We start from the raw sequence: 15,517 nt of genomic DNA on the forward strand, positions 1-15,517 counted from the left end.
CTTACTGTTAATGACGTCACTTATTTACTCACAGAAATACAATGCAAAGCAGATGTCAAATGATGCTTTTCTTAGTACTTCAGATCCATCCTGTTTATACTGAAAAGTCTACTGCTCCATGATGCAAAGGGGCATTTGATCCTTAATCCTCACTCTCCACAATATTCACCAGTAAATAACAACCTCGAAATCTCTCTCTCTTCTCAACTAAAATTCTTAAAGGGGAGATTTTTTTGATGTAAGCACTTGAGTGTGTATGTGCATGAATTTGATTGCAACTGCACTTAACAGAGGAGTAGTGATTCCGTGAAGAATCAACACTATGATTAAAATGCATTATGTATGAAATACATTAGCGTATTCTAACCCACACAATCATTTCAAATAATTCAGAGCATAAGAAATAGAAGAGACCCTTCAAAACTGCTTCACATCATGGGAATCAAGCATTGTGTTACTGCATCAGCCTAGATCCTTTTTCCTTGACATTTACCCAATAGAGATCTTTGATAGCCCTGTGGTGTAGAGAATTGCAAAGGTTTTCAGCGCTCTAAATAAAGAAATGCCTACTCATCTCAGTTCTAAATAGCTGACCCCCTTGCTCAGCAACTCTGGTCCTAGTTCTAAGGCTAAAACTGGAGCAAATAGCCTCTCAATTTTGTTGGGTCCTCACATCACATTTGAATAGAATCATCTCTCGTTTTTGTGGGCCCTTCAGGATATCAAGTCATAAATATGCTTCGTGTTCTGAGATCTGGATGAACATCAATTGGGATGATCAAACAGGGTTTTACCAGTTCCACACAGAAATGTTCACATCTTTTACTGAGTAGGGTAAGATGAGTTTTGGACTTCAGTGGAATAATTCAGAAATCACAGTTCACTCTTAAGAAAATTAAATGATTAAAGATCAGATTACTCAATTATTGAATTTTTAGGTAATTCTACCTATGTAGAATACACTACATGCAGCCAGCAGATGGCTCTCTGTACATCTGAGTGGCGTTCATGGTATGAAAGAAGTAGCAATGAGACAAATAAAACTTCAAACAATGACATTAATTTTTGCGCATGGGCTTCTTTGTTTAATTTCTCTCTCTTTAAAATGGGGACAAGACAATCATTTATGCCTGGTTGTCAGTACATACAACTATCTGTGTCATTTCAGAAGATAGTTAACAATCATATTTAGGCCATACTGAAAATCAATGATCAACCAAAGGGGTTTTTACAGCAAAAATTAGTAATTACTAAATATTGATAAATGGTTCAGACCATTTCTCCCACTGACACTGCCTGGCCCACTGACTTCGTCCAGCAGTTAAACAAGAATATCTGCAGATGCTGGAGTTGAATTATACTGCTCAAGGGCCCAGGGCTGAAAAAAATTGGTGACTCTTTAGTTCTAAATGAAGCGTGAGTCCTGAATTTCTCCAACATGTTTATGAGATTGTTCTTTTGGTGCAGATTCCAGCATCTTCAGTCTCCTGTGACTAAATCTTGCTATTTGTGAATTACCAATAGTTTTAAATTACACAACATTTTTTTTTCAAAAGGTTTGCTTCCTGAAAACAAATTGGGGATTATGATAAACAATTTCAGGTTGAACTCAAAGATAATTTCAGATATGCTGCTAGGAAGTTGGAGAAACATTAGATTGTTTTTTATTGAATTTTGCATATTTAATCGCTTAATTATGCTGACACATTGTGTTAGTTCAACTGACCTAAAAATATTTTTCCTCAGATTTTTATTTGTACTCAGCATCTGATGCCTCTCGTGTTTGTGTCCAGCAATAGTCGGCCAGCATTGATGGATCCCGTTGCCGTGATACCACTTTTCCATGGTTGCAATGTCCTGGTGAAAAGTTTCACCATGTTTGTCGTTGACGGCACCAAGATCAGCAGGGGAAAAGTCCAAGTGCGAATGCAGAAATTGAATTCTCAATGACATGTTGCACTACATGGTTTTATATTCTTGAAGTAGACTGAAAATATGACAGGAAATCACAAAAATAGGTTAAATCTAAAAAATGGAACAATATGATAGACATTTTTAACGGTGATTTTTTTTTGCGATCAAACTGTGATGCTGCCACAGAACTCCGAATTTCATGGCAATAAATTCTGATTCTGAACTATTCGGAAAATCCATAAAATACATCCAAAAGTGTTCAGGAAGCAAAATTTTTGTTGACAATTGAACAGATTTCACATTTTAGAGCAACCAAAGCAGCAAATGAACTCAGATTTCTGGTTCATGAATTCATGTCTCTGACATTCTCATCCAATAATTTAATCACAAAGTTGCCACCATATTAACACAAATGTCTTTGTTTCTCTCGAGAATAACTTTGAATCCTAAATTTCAGTATTGCAGATTGATGGGACTAGTCAGGATAATAGTTTGACATTTTTATTTGAGTATTTTATTTATTCAACATATTATATCAAGAAATTAACAGTATTATAACATAGTAACATAATGAAATGTTAACAAATATAAGCTAAAACTATAAAAAAACTAACTGCTACAAATAAAAACTAACCCCCTATCAGCCCACCCTCCCCCCTAAACTAATCTAATCTCAAAACTAAAATAGATGATATTTCATTATAAAATGATTACAAATAATTAAGTCAGATGGCCATCAGTTGACACTCAGAGACTTCAAAAACATCATAAAATTATTATACCTTCAGGAAAAACTTCACTGATCAGGAAAAATAAATTAATAAAATCATAATTTTAATTTTATTATTTTAGCTTACAGACCCCAATTTTGCAAAAAATAAAGCATATTTATTCCTTAAATTATACATTTTTTTTCTAATGGAATACAACTTTGAATCTCAGCATGCCATCTATCTCATGTTAATAAAACATCAGATTTCCATGTTACAGTGACATATTACCTTGCTATTACTAAAACTAGTGCAACAAATTTTACTTGAAATAGTTTGACATTGATTAGATGGACCATAGGCTGTGCTGCAGGGTTCTATGGTTTTATTTATTCACACAGACAGAAGTGGGAGTATGCCTGCTGAATTTTAACATTTAAGAAAAATTTGGAAGGGTGCATGAACGGGAGGAGTATGGAAGGTACAGGTCGATGGGATTAGTTCAACACAGATTAAATGGACCAGAGGGCCTGTTTCTATGCTGTAGGGTTCTATAGTGTTCTATTTATTCAGTTGCCAAATTCTTCAGCAAAACTTTGGAGGAGACTGAGAAAAGATCATTTGGAGCGGTTTCAAATATGGTGGATTATTGTTACCTGAATAAACTGATGGCATTTGTGTTATTCTACCATTGCGTCACTCCTCACTGGCCTCAACCTTCTGTAAAATCTTAGAACCATCTCAGGGGTTACAGTTCTTCCATGAATCCCTGACTCAAGACATTTGGATATTAAATAGATTTAGGGCACAAATATTTATTGGTTTTGGCAAAGGAATAAGTAGTTTATGGATTTTGTTTTAAATGTAATGAGCTGTTGGTCTTCAGATCTGAGAAGTTATCGGTATTTAATATCAATTGTAGCTTTCAAAAGAGCATTGATTGGAAGAGGATGAAAAGGACAAATCATGGTTGATGATGAAAAAAATTAGGGTGTGGGATTAAAGGGATTGAACATTAAAAGATAGGCAGAACCATGTAATTCATTGTGTCCATTACAGGCCCTTTTAATCTGTGCTGTACCATTTTTTTGCCTAGTCCCACTGACCTGCATCCAGTCCATAGCCCTCCATACCTCTCCCATCCATGTACCTGTCCAAATTCTTCTTAAATGTTAAAATTGAGCACTTCAGCTGACAGCTCTTCCCACACCCCCACCACTCTCTGTGTGAAGAAGTTCTCCCTCATGTTCCCCCTAAACTTTTCTCTTTTCACTCTTAACCCATGTCCTCTGGTTTGTATCCCACCTAGAGGGAAGGAACATGTAAGAAGCATCAATTGTATGGGCGAATGCAATTATGATGAATTTACCTCAACTCCCATTGAAGCAGAAATGAATTGAAAGGTAAGGAGGGCACCAAAATAGAATTATAATACCATAAAAATAATCAAACAACTAATATCTAAGTACTGCTAAGTGAAATAATGTGAAAATAGATATCACTAATTTTACACAATATGTTGGAGTTAAAAACACATTGGTATTAATTTCATGCAAACTTTGGCAAATGAATATATTTTGCTGATCATTCCATTTTTGATGATAATTTTAATGCCTTAAATGGAGTAAAACAGATGAGCAAATTAAATATTCAGCTATAATCGCTGTACAGTCATTAGGATAAATAAAGAACCATTTTCTTTGTGGTTATGAAGCAATAGGTAGGACAGAGATCAGACAATCCCAGGTGTATTCAGGCTATTAGGTACTGTGAAGTTAAATGAAGAAGTTGTGGCCTGTAGTTGTCTTTCTGTGCTGTGATACCCATGTGTATTGGATTTGTAATGTCAACAACAGGCTGTTCTCACTCCACCATATCACCGACCCCAGAAAAATCCCTGTCATGTGATTAGACGTATTACCATTTGGTGGAATTCAAGTTCAAGTTTATTATCATCTGATTGTACTTATACAACCAGATGAATCACTGTCAAAACAGACCATAGTGCACACATAAAAACTGAGCACATAGCCCTGATGGGCACCAGTGTTCAACATAATGGGTTGAGTTTGCCTACTGTGCATTGCAAACCCATAACAGGAGAGTTAATACAGTAAAATACAGTACAACTTCAAATAATTTTCTCAGAGAATTGGTCATTTTTCAAAAACAACCCAGTAGCAACAGCAAATCACTGTTTTAAACAACAACAAACAACAAGGAAAGGCTTATTTTAAGTATTAAAATAATATTCAATTCTGGCTGCTACCGATCATCGACACCTCCCTACCGAGGCCCCGTTAGGAGCCCAAGGATCCTGCTCTTTTCTAGGAGCTCGAGATCCCTGCTTCTGCTGGGAGCTCGAGGTCCGCTGCTGCCGGCGCCGGGAGCCAGAGGTCCCCAGTCAGTTCGGCTCCAAAAAAAATTCAGATAAATTAGGATTTCAGAGAATCCAATTTTGGATAATCAGAGTTGGACTTATATGTGCAATCTTTAGGACACAAAGTTGCAACTCACCAAATTTACATCAATGATGCCTGCATACCAAAAACGTGTACAACAGCTGTAAACATCATTGCCTCTAAATAACACATTACCATGACCTACTAAGCATTCTCAGAGGACCATCAAAAACCAACATATTACAGTACTCCCAGCCTAATGCCTCTCTTCTCGAGCCAACGAGATGTTGCCTCATCAATGGAGCTGCACGGTTGGTGTAGCGGCTAGCGCTTGTGATCGGGACTGCGGTTTGAATCTAGTCATGTCTATAAGCAGTATGTACATTATCCCCATATCTGCATGGGTTTTACCCAGGGACTCGTTTCCTTCCACTGTTGAAATTTACTGGGGGTGTAGGTTAGTTGGGTGTAAATAGGGTGGCACAGACTCGTGGGCCAAAATAACCTGTTACCACGCTGTATGTCTAAATTTAAATTTAATATTGTGAGAAGCCCAAGAACTTGTTCTAAAAACATCGCAAATTCAGTAAAGAAAAAGAAATGCTGCAAATTTCTGGGAAAATTCTATATGACAACAATTCCAAACTATATCATTAACAATGTACAGGGATATATTGGCTGCAAAATCGTGACATAGCAAATCAAATTGCAAATTAAGACTGATTTGTAAACTGGCACAGGATTGACTGCAATGGTAAAGGTTCCATTATTGTCAAGTAATACAACATTTAGAATGTAACATACATGAAATTCTTATGTCCAGCACCCCTCACAGAAACCGACAGCACCTGGTGTTCCGAGGAGGTCTCCCTTCCAAGTACTGACCAGTCCTGAGCCTGCCTAGCTTCTGAGATCAGATAATCCCAGGTATATTCAGGCTATTAGGTGCTGTGAAGTCAAATGAAGAAGTAGTGGTCTGTACTTATCCTTCTGTGCTGTGATATTATGTGTGTATTATCTGTGATGTTTCTTCCATTACAATAAAACAAACTTGGGCTATTTTTAGAACAACTAGATTTATTAACTAAGCAAACAGCCCTAAGGACAAAACATACACGTATCAGACCTCGTGGAGGCATCCATCTTGAATCTACCCAGATGCTACATACTCCGTATCCAACTCCTCCTGGTGGTAGCACTCTATCACTACATTACTCTTTCAAAAAGCAAATAGCATCAAAATTCCAATCCCTGATGTAACTATTATCAGGTTCATTCATTTAGGTGCCTTGCCATTCGGCGTGGGCGATCATGTCTCTCCATCCGTCACGATCTTGGACCCTTTGAATTGTAGTTGTTGCCTTCCCTGTTCTCCTTCGGTGAAGGCTCCATCTTTGAGCTGAGACCATAGTCAATGTTGAGTTCTTGATTATACAAGGGAAGAACACTGAAGTGGTTTTCCGTTGCTTTCTTCTGTTGCAGTGTTCATTCTGGATGGGTAACCCTGGCCATTGATCAGCAAATTCACCTGCCCAGTGTTTTTAGTTTTACAACCATAAATTCCAATTTGTAGAATCTACTTGTAAAAACCATCCACCATCTGCAAATCCATGGCTTTACATGACCCTGATTTTTTTTTAATATTTAAAATTATAAACCATGATACATAAAATTAATAAACTTAATTCGTGACCCTGATTGGGAGGCTAAACACGTAATACACCTTGCCCAAGGGTGGCCTGTAGGCTATTGGACAAAAGGAGCACCTTACACCTCCTTTTGTTGAGCAATTGCTCAGCACTGACACTGCTATAATCAGGTTATTGCAGCAAAAGTTCTTTGAGGAAGGATTAGTTTGAAACATATATTTATACTCCTACAGCCTCATGTTATTGATATAAAATATCACTCTCATATTCCACTAAGGAAATTAAACTTTGCCAATCAGCCTGGCCCCCCTCCAAAAAAAATCCCTCTAATTGTTCTAAATCAAAAACATCAGTTCCAAATCAATGGGTTTAAATTGGAAAATAACTTTGTAAACTGCAGGAATTAATCAATTAAATCAAGAGACAAAGGGCATGAACAGTTTTCTGAGAAAACAAGTATTGAAAAGTTGTTTAACAAATTGATCCAATATATGCACTGAATATATTTTCAAGGAAGTATACCTTTTTCTCATCCTCAAGTAAAACTGATAGAAATACAAACCAGCCAATCACTTCCATGTTTGGAATGCTATTTAGCTTCAGCGAACAAAATGCATCAAAATGTAATTCAATTTGATGCACCACTCACTGCGAAAAAGCAATATTAAAAATATTTGTAGTTGAGGCTGCTTCAAATGTAATATGGATAGCAGCGCAAATGGTTTGTAGTCAAAATATTATTGTTAACTATAAGGGACAATTGGCAGCAGAAATTCAGCCTGTGACAAAGATTCTGAGATCAGAGATTCCCAGGTATATTCAGGCTATTCGGTGCTGAGAAGTCAAATGAAGAAGTTGTGACCTTCTGTGCTGTGATCATACATATTTATGCCATTTAGATGTGTGGTGACTGCTACATTTATTCCACGCCCTTTATAAATCCAAGAATCTAAAACAGGAGATAGAAAAGAGCACCAAATATTAGCCATGTGATTATACTATATTTTTGGATACCTGTAGTGTATTATTACAATCAGTAGTGTACATTCTATTATCCAGAAGCCATTATAAAGTGGTGCATGGTTTTAACACCACAATGCTATTGTAATGTTTTTGACCACAGGCCATCATTGTTAGTTTTCATATTGCATTTGAAGCAACCTAGACCACAGTACAAATATAATCAATATTTCTTTTCTTTCAAATGCAGTGCTCTTATATTGAATTACATTTTGACGGATATTGTCTCCCAAAACTGAACAGCCTTTTAAATATGGAAATGATTGACTAGTCAGTATTTTTCGCATTTTTACTACGGCAATCCACATTGGCATACAGTCTATAGGATGGCTCAATAGTCAAGCAAGTTAGAAAAGGTGAAGAAAGAAGAAAAATGTAATTCAAGAAAGGAGTAATGAAAATAGCAAATACTGTATTGAAAAGAATAATTTTCACTATCCCAATATTTCTCACAAAATGCTTCCTTGACTTATTGTGTTCAGTTCTGATCACCTCATTAAAGGAAAGATGTAGAAACTATGGAGAAGGTGCAGAGGAGATTTACCAGGATGTTGCCTGGATTGGAAAATATCCCTTATGAGGCAAGGTTAGTGGAGCTAGGGCTTTTCTCCTTGGAGTGAAGAAAAATGAGAGGTGACAATAGAGGTCTACAAGATTATGAGAGGCATAGATAAGGTAGATAATCAGTACCTTTTTGCCAGGTCAGGAGTAACAAACACCAGAAGGCATCTGTACAAAGTGAAGGGGGGGAAAGTTTAAGGGAGACATCAGGTGCAAGTTTTTTTAAATAGAGAGTTGTGGGTGCCTGGAATGCCTTGCCAGGGGTGGTGTTGGGGCAGAGGGAGACATTGTATTTCTGGGTATACATCACCCCTTTCATACTAACAGATGAAGTTCAAAATCTAAAGCTATGAAAGGACCAAAGTCCAAAGCTATATCACTAGAAAGTAATTTTTTTCAAAGGTTTGCTTCCTGAAAAAAATTGGGGATGAAGATAAACAACTTCAAACTGAAAACAAAGATGGTTTCAAATTTGCTGCATCACATAGAAAGTTGGAGAAAGTTCTGTTGAAGTTAGCAAGTTTAATCGCATAATGACGCTGACACATTGTACGAGTTCAACTGACCTAAAAAGGTTTTGCCGCTGATTTTTATTTGAACTCAGCATCTGATGCCTCTCATGTCAGTGTCCAACAATAGTCAGCCAGCACTGACGGATTCCAGTTGCCCTATGGTCACAATGCCCTGGTGAAAGTTTTCACCTTGTTCAATACTGACTGCACCAAGGTCACCAGGGAAGACGTCCAAGGGTGAATGAAAAAATGAATTTTCAATGTTGCATTTCATGGGTTCAGTCGCTTGAAGTAGATTTAAAATATGACAGGAAGCCCATGCTGCCAAATTATACCCAATTGACCTACAACCCTTGGTATACTTTGAGGGGGGAGGAAACCGGAGCATGTGGAGGAAACCCACGCAGACACAGGGAGAACGTACAACTCCTTACAGAGAGCACTGGATTCGAACCCAAGTCCCTGGCACTGTAACAGCATTGCGCTAACTGCTATGTTAACTGTGCTGCCCCGTATGCCCAACAGTTGACTTAAAATTCTCTAAACGAGCCATTTTATTTAATATGATGTCAGAGTGTCATTTGCCAAAGGAAGGGATGGTAAGGAAATTTGAAATATAATCGCAATAAATGGAATGTTGACCTCATCAGTTCCTGGGAGGAAATCATATTAAACTCTCTAAACTGTGTTAATCCTTGTGCAGCCAAGCAATTAAATAACAACAGTGTTACCAAAAATAAACTCCAAAACACAGAAGAGGGAAGAGTGAAAGTCTGCGCTATGACTTCACTGTTAACTGGAAAAAAAATGGCAGATTCGCGGAGTGCAGGGAGTGAAGTTTCAGCACTCCTCCATCGATCCAACCACTCAATCTGACTGCCGTCGGCTCCATGCAGGCTTTAAATGGCCTGTAAAGGAGGTGACAGTGGTTTATTTTTAAATCCCGTGACATAGGGTCCAAGCCAAGATGGTGGCGTCTGTGATCAGCTGCGGCCATGAGGGGTTTCAGACTCAACGGAAGCGGAGGACTGGCATAGGTCACCAGAAAACAGGGGGAACATGTTTCTTCCCCCTCCCCCCACCATTTGAGAAGGAGAAGCAGAGGAGATGACTTACGGAACGGTAGTGGACCAGCGAGGGCACTGAGCGGGGGGGGGGGGGGGGGGGGAGGGTGGAACCCACAGGCAGCGTGCTGTTGGTGAGTCAAGGTGAGGAAGCCAAACAGGCCATCGGTGACTTCAGTCAAGGGACTTGCACCAGATTGTGGACTGCTGGAGATTGGCTCGAGATTAGCTGAAGGGGTACCAGGTATTGGTAGAGCATGCTGGAGGCTCCCTGATTGTGTTAGATGTGTGCATCTAGAGCACAGGTGGCTGATGGTTTGGGCTGAAGTCTGTGTGGTTTCGGAGGCTGCAGGAGCACTGGAGGCAAATCCATGGACATTCCGTGACTCTGGGGGGAGGTGGGGGATGGAGGGGAGATGGGGATTCCCTTTTGTTTCTCTTTCTCTGGCTGTAAGGGGCACTGGGGGATTTTTGCAGATAGTGAATTGTCTGCTTTAAGTAAATTTTGTGTAATATCACATTTTCTGTTTTATTTCATGACAATAAAATAATCTTGAATCTGACTGTCATCATTGAATACATTTCTCCGACTAGTTTACAAAGTGGTCAAAATGTTTCCCCAAGGCATGGCTTTAAAGACTCATTTGCTTATTAACTGATGCCTTCAACAGATGTAAAATCCACTTTCCACTCAGCTGCCAGTTTCTCCAAAACCTTTGCTGATGAGGAAGGAGCCACTGCAAATGGTAATAGAAACAGAAAATGCTAGAGACTCAAAAGTCAGGCAGCATCGGTGGAAGGGTCTTTGAACCCTTTCTTGTGATTTTTTCAGCAAAGATGTTAATTTGGTTCATCTTTTCACACATGCAGTCAGACATGTTGTGTGCTTCCAGCATTGTTTTCATAACAGTTCAGTTTTCCAACCACAGTAGCTTTTTAATTGTCATTTAGTTGCCTCAAGGTAATACAAATTAAAATGTTATGATATACTTGAGTGAGGAGGGATTCCTCTACAATGCATGTCAACTTCTCATATGTCATGTGGAGGTTCCCCCTTCTGCTCCCACCACTATCATCTGACATGGACTTACAGTGATGTTCTGCCAGCTCTCACTGAGTTACACATTCACTATACTTTATTGAAATAGAGTGGAACATTATTGGTTCATCCATGTGTCCCCCAGCAGAAACGTGTTTTCTATTTTCAATCAAAGATATGTCAAAAAGGGGAACAACAATTCATGCAATCTGGACATGTGAGAGAGTAGAAAAATTTTGGGATGATCTCAATCAGATATTAAATAAAATAACAGAAAACAATATACCAAAGAATCCAGAGATCTTCCTCCTAAGTAACATAAAAAATAAAGAATTTGGAATTGACTTGGAAGATGCACAAAAAAGATTTGTTAAGATAGCCCTAGCCGTAGCAAAAAAATGTATTATGTCAACCTGGAAATTGGAAGATAATTTGAAAATACAACAATGGTATATAGAAATGAATAAATGTATTCCATTAGAAAAAATAACATATAGTTTAAGAAATAATATTGAAATATTCGAACAAGTATGGGAGCCTTACATTAAATACAATAGCGAAAACCTACCGGGGACAAACATTACCTAAGTTGATGGAAGGAGAAGGAAAGAAAAGAATGGACTCTGTAGAATTTCTGGTGTATTTTTGTTGAATGACAACATTGTCTGACTGAATTAATGCAACCTAGATTGTATACCTAAAATGGATGAGAGGGGGGGGGGTGGGGGGGTGGCTTGGGAGGTGGGAGGGGGGGGGGAGAAAAAGTCACTGTATATGTGTGAAAAAGAAAAAGTGTATATCATGGCTATTGTGATTTATGGTGTGAAAAATAAAAAAATTAAAAAAAAAGATATGGCAATAAGGGAGAAGCAATCAAAAATGTTTACGCTGTCATATTTCGATGAGCATGTTCATTATTTTGGATATTACCACAGAACCATAGAGCATTACAGCACAGAAAAAGGAGCCCTTTGGCTCTTCTACTCTGTGCTGAACTATTATTCTGTCTCATCTGGTAGTTTTCAATCTGACCCTCCTAAACTCACATTCCACCTTAAGTATTCCCTATGCCATAGGTGCTCTATGATTAGTAAGGGATTGCTTAAGGTGGTATGTGAGTGGAAAGAAAAAGTTTGAAAACCACTGTTTTAATTGTCCCTGATTGACTCGTTATGTGCACGGTTTCATAACTCCAAAGGAAATGGGCCAATGACAATTTTTCTCAAGCAAAATATTTCAGTGACAATTGGGTCTAGAGCAATGGTTCTTAACCTTCCCTTCTCACTCACACACCACCACTTACTAATCACAGAGCACCGATGGCATAGGGATTATTTAAGGTGTGTTTGGGGGGTAGTTTGAAAACCACTAGTCCAGTCCCACTGACCTGCATCAGTCCACAACCCTCCATTCATGTACCTCTCCAAATTTTTCTTAAATGTTAAAGCTGAGTCACCAACACCCCCTTGCCTGTGTCTTCCTCAGCCTCAGAGCCCTGCACTGGTCCGTCGCCATGAACACTGTCCTGTAGGATTGTCTCCTCTGCTTCTCCTTCTCAAAAGGGGATGTGCTCCCCATTTTCTGGTGCCCTGCACCAGTCCTCTGCTTCCCCAGTGTTTGTTGCCCCTCATAGGTGTGGCCATCTTGGGCACAGACCTTACGGTCGCAGAATGTTAAGTAAAACCACCCCATGGATGCTGTGAGACCACCTGAGTTCCTCCAGCATTTCTGTGTGTTTTACCATAAATACTCGAGTAGGAAAACAACACCCTCACAAAGAAAATGTAAAGCAAAAATATTAGCTGCCTTGAAATGTAGAATAGCACTGTTTTCCACCTGAATCTTAAAAAAAAAAGACCCAGATAAGTATTGCTTCTTGCTGTGCAAATTCTTTGGGCCATTTAAAGATGATTGTTTTCTTTGCATTTCCCATTGTTGGAAATGATAATGCTTTTCCTTCACCATTTTCTCTGTGATTTATATGCTTTTTCCAAATAGTGCAACAAGAAGCGTCAAAATGGCCATCCAGATAAAAGAAAAAGCTGTACAGATGCTCCTCGACTTACGATGCAGCTACATTCTGATAAACCCTTTGTAAGTGGAAAAATCGTTAAGTTGACAAAGAATACTGCACCTACCGAACAACATAGCCTAGCCCAGCCTACGTGCTCAGAACACTTACCGTAGCCTACAGTTGGGCAAAATCATCTAACACAAAGCCTATTTTATAATAAAGTGTTGAATATCCCATGTAATTAATTGAATACTGAAAGAATTTTTGGTCAGCTTAGGCTAGCCCAGCCCAGGTTAGCCCTGGCTAGCCTGTCTTAAATGAGCTCAGACCATTGACCAAGGCCTATCTAAAACAAAGCAGGAGACACTCATGGACATTTAATAGATATGAAGGGATGTGAAAACACAAAATAAAAAAAATGGTTTCATCACAGTTGTTTACACTTGCGGTTGTTTACACCTGTCTGCATGATCACTACAGAGACTGCAAGCGTGGTTGAGTGGATGGTGCCATCACCCAGCTTCGGGAGAGAGTATCGTACTGCACATCACAAGCGTGGGAACAGATCGAAATTCAAAATTCGAAGTACGAATTCTACTGAATGTGCATTGCTAACATACCATCACAACTCGAGCCATCATAAGTACCTTTATTTCCCTTTCAGAATTTTTGATATGTCTGAAAACATTAAGTGTGAGGTTTTGATAAATGCGCTCTACCTGTCTGAAAATATTAAGTTGGAACAATGAAATAAAAGTTGCAGATAAAATGGCTGTTGAAAATGACTTGATGCTATATCGTTGGTTTTGAAAATAGATCAATAGTTTAGGCAAAATTACTAAGAAGCTTTGAGGATAATAATATTTCATTGCGAACACATGAACAGCATTATATTGACAAATTCTTTCATTTATTCACCAAGAGTGATACAACTTTGCAATACCGAGGATTAATGCAACACCGCTGGTAAAATCTCTGAAGTGGTGACCTATAATTACCCAACTATCTATCTGATCAATATCTTCATCCACAAGCTGAAGATGAACAACAAAATTATGCATCTCTCCAACAACACTTCACAACTAATACTGTGAATTGGATTCCACCATGTAAGATGCCATAGAGTTTGGGGTCTTTCCACAAGGGTATAGGTCCTACGGATGCCTCTTTTTTTGACTGTTTATTTCCAATAGGGGTCCAACATTGTTAACATCTCATGCAGAGAACATATTTCTAGCATATCCACATTATGCATTGAGTGTGAGCAGATCTCTGAATTTGAGACAGGGGATTGGAGTATAGGAGCAGAGATGCCCTCCTGCAGTTGTACAGACCTCACTGGGAATATTGCATTTTGTTCTGGTCCCCAAATTTGAGGAAGGACATATTCGCTCTAAAGGGAGTGCAGCGCAGGATTACAAGGTTAGCTCCGGGGATGGCAGCACAGGATTACAAGGTTAGCTCCCGGGATGGCAGGATTGATATACGTTGAAAGGTTAGAGAGACTGGGCTTATATGCGATGGAGTTTAGAAGGATGAGGGAAGACATGATTGAGGTATATAAGATTATCAAGGGGCTAGACAGGGTGAAATCAGATTACATGTTCCCAATGTTGGGAGAGACTAGGACTAAAGGGCATAGTTTAAGAATACAGGGAAGGCCCTTTAGGACAGAGATGAGGAGAATTTTTTTTTTTACCCAGAGAAGTGTGGATCTGTGGAATGCTTTGCCGCAGAGGGTGGTAGGGGCAGGTTCGCTGGATTTGTTCTAAAGGGAGTTGGATAAGGCTCTTGTGGGCAGGGGAGTTTAGGGTGATGGTGATAGCAATGGCTCTGAGTTAAATTTTGTTAAATGTTTACAAATATTTGATGTGTTTCTTCTGAGTTATAGTTGTAGATTATATTATTAATTTATTTTTACTTCAGAAGCATTAACATGATAGATAGATTTGACATCAGGCTAAGCTTACTGGCTGTCAAAGTTCTCAGATGTTTTATGGTTAAGACTTGGTCTACACTCTCCCATCACATGGCAGCAAGACCTCACCATGAAGAATTGGGCTGTTTTGGGACTGCAACTGAACACAGTATATCTGCAAAATGTATGATCATGCTCTCTGCAATCATAGGTGAGAGAATGTGCTCAAATGCATGCCATGCCAGTTGATTCTGGTAATGATTAATCAAGATAAACAACTTACAGTACCATGGCTTCAGAATAGCCTCCGCTGACTCCTAACATTTACTTTTCCTGGCAGTAATATCCTCAGAATGTCAGAGAATAATCCTTGTAATCTGCTTTTAAAACTAACATAAATATCTGCAGGGAAGAAGCAATACAAGTTCATGGTAGAAGATTTTCCATGGTTACAGACAATTGTCCAGGAAATGGATTCAACCTACCTCCTTTGCTCATCATGAGTTGCACTTCATGCATCTCTCAAGTTGTTTTTCCTGCAAAAGAAGTACTGGGGAGAAGAATGCCTAGAACCCACCGACCAGACTAAAGCTGGAGGAAACTGGCAGAAGACAGCACAGAATAATGTTACAAAATATTTTATCATCTTGCAAAATGTGCCAAGGTGAGCTATTTTACACAGACATTCTTACTTTCACATGCTCTCTACTGCAC

The sequence above is a fragment of the Narcine bancroftii genome, chromosome 12 (assembly GCF_036971445.1).
Source record: "Narcine bancroftii isolate sNarBan1 chromosome 12, sNarBan1.hap1, whole genome shotgun sequence".
In the NCBI taxonomy this organism is placed as follows: Eukaryota; Metazoa; Chordata; class Chondrichthyes; order Torpediniformes; family Narcinidae; genus Narcine; species Narcine bancroftii.